The sequence below is a fragment of the Hemiscyllium ocellatum genome, unplaced genomic scaffold (assembly GCF_020745735.1).
Source record: "Hemiscyllium ocellatum isolate sHemOce1 unplaced genomic scaffold, sHemOce1.pat.X.cur. scaffold_255_pat_ctg1, whole genome shotgun sequence".
Classification (NCBI taxonomy): Eukaryota; Metazoa; Chordata; class Chondrichthyes; order Orectolobiformes; family Hemiscylliidae; genus Hemiscyllium; species Hemiscyllium ocellatum.
The window spans coordinates 130,406-133,053 of NW_026868131.1; positions in this window are offsets into that span (position 1 = coordinate 130,406).

Sequence of the window (2,648 nt, forward strand, 5' to 3'; positions counted from 1 at the left end):
TACCAGGATGCTGCCTGGACTGGAGGGTTTGCCTTATGAAGAAAAGTTGAATAAGTCGGACTTTTCTCTCTGGAGAGAAGCAGGAAGAGAGGAGATCTGAATCGAGGTATACCAGGTAATGAGAGGCATGGATAGAGTCAATAGCCTGAGACATTTCTCCAGAGCAGGATTGACTGGCATGAGGGGTCATTGTTTTAAGATATTAGGAGAAGAGTATCGAGGGGTCATCAGTGGTAGGTTCTTTACACAGAGAGTTCTGAATGCATGGAATGTGTTGTCAGCAGTGATGGTGGAAGCAGAACCATTAGGGACATTTAAGTGAATACTGGACATGCACATGGACAGCAGTGAATTGAGGGGTGCGTAGTTAAGGTTATTTTATTTACATTAGGATTAATCTTCTGCATAACATCGTGGGCCCAAGAGCCTGCTTGGTGCTGTACTTTCTATATTCTATGTTGTATGTTTATTTTATAGAAGACCTTGCCCTTTTTAAAAACTGTCTATCCTTCCATTCGTCCTACCAAAGATGCTGCCTCACAAGTTCCACATTTTATTCTACCTGCCATTTTTACCCATTCTCCTCATCTGTCCAAGTACTTTCGCAGCTACAACCTATTTGACATTTGCAAACTTAGCAACAATTCCATCAGTTCCTTTGTCCAGAATGTTAATGTATAACGTGAATAGTTGTGGTCTCAACTCTGATTCCTGCAGAACTCACCTAATCACCAACTACCTTCCATGAAAAAGACCTCTTACTCCCTGCCTACTGCCAGTCAGCTAATCCTTTACCCACGCTGAAAACTTTTCCCTGACAACTTGAATTTTTTCCTATTCTGCAGCCTGCTGTGAAACACCTATCAAAGGATAAGTTAGTATTCGTATATTTGAAAAATAGCCAAATTGATGCTGAAAGTTTGGATGACATGCCCTTACATTGCACAAGGAAGAAGCTGATACACAAGAGAACAAACTATGTTAAGAACATAATGAAGATGAGACATGATGTACAGATTCAGTAAGTGAGCAAAAGTTGTAAAACAATGTGAGTGCATCACACCAAAAATCAAAAAGCTAACGTATTTTAAATAGAGAATAAAAAAAACAAGTCACGGACGATCTGTTTGTTGTTGTCTATGAAAAACAGAAGATTGACTCCCGGGCATAGCAAATGACTAGGTTTCTTCACTCGACTGATTTTTGGTATGAAGGTTTTGGCTTAGCATAAACTGCTTAACATGTTAGGCCTGCATTCCTGGTTGTTTAGGTCCACAGATCCCTGGAAATACATGGTCAATTGTTGCCTTCTTCCATCATTCCATTGAACTGGAGCAGTTCCTGCAGATTGGATGGTGGGAAATGTAATTTTACTGTTTAACATGACAGAGAGAGGAAAGTAAATCAGTGATGGACAGAACAGTCAGCCTAACGTCAGTGCAGGAAACTGTTAAGTTTTACTATCAAAGTTATATTAGCATGTGGAAAATATTTTGGGAAATTGATAATATTTTACAGCAGTAATCAGACATGAAATAACTGAAGATTCATCCAATGAAGTTTACGGGTGGAGCTAAGAAATAAGAAGGGGAATGGTAACGTTATTTGAGGTTGTACTATTGGCCCTAAATAGTCAATGGGAATTAGTGGAACAACTGTGCAGGGAGACTGGGCAGATTTGCAGGAACAATAGAGGTGCAATCATAGGAGATTGAAATGTTTCTAACATAGAATGGGACTGCCAGAGCGTTGAGGATTAGATGGAGTGGAATTTGCTCAGTGCATTCAGGAATGTTTCCTCAGCATTTAATAAGGGGTCCTGCACACAAAGGGAAAACATGAACTATGTTTGTGAAATAGGGCAGGATAGGTGACTGAGGTGATAGTGGGGGAGCACTTTGAACCAGTGAACATGGTTGTGTTAATTCACAACAGTTTAGGAGAGTGATAATACTGGTCCATAGATTCACTTATCAAGTGGGCTAAGACAAATTTTAACGGAACTAGGCGCGATCTTCGGGGTTGATGGAGTAGTAGTTTGTTTACAGGTAAACTGATCTCCAACAAGTGGGAGATATTTTTAAGTGTGATAGTTAGAGTTCAAGGTCTATATGTTCCTGTGAGGATAAAGGCAAACGTTGGCAGGAAAAAGGAACCCAGGATGACAAGCGATATTGAGATCTTGACCACAAAAAGGAGGGATGCATCATTCAGGTATAGGCAGCAGGGAATAAAGGAAACCCTGAAGGTATACAAGGGAGCGTTTACTGAAAAAAGAAATCAGGAGGGCGAATGGGGGAACAAGATAGTCTTGGCTGAGAAGGTTAGGGTGAATCCAAAGAGGTTCTTTAAGTATATTAAAAGAAAAAAAAGATTACCTAGAGTGAGAATTGGGTTCCGTTACTTAAGGACCAAAGAGGAGAAATGTCAGTGCAGAACCAGGGTAAGGTTGTCAGTGAATATTACTCCTTTGTGTTTTACAGTGGAGAAACATTTGAATACCTTGGAACTTGGGGAAGGTATTGGTGAAAACTTGGGGACATTCTATATTAGCTGAAAATGTGTTGCTGGAAAAGTGCAGCAGGTCAGGCAGTATCCAAGGAGCAGGAGAATCGATGTTTTGGGCATGAGCCCTTCTTCAGGAAGAG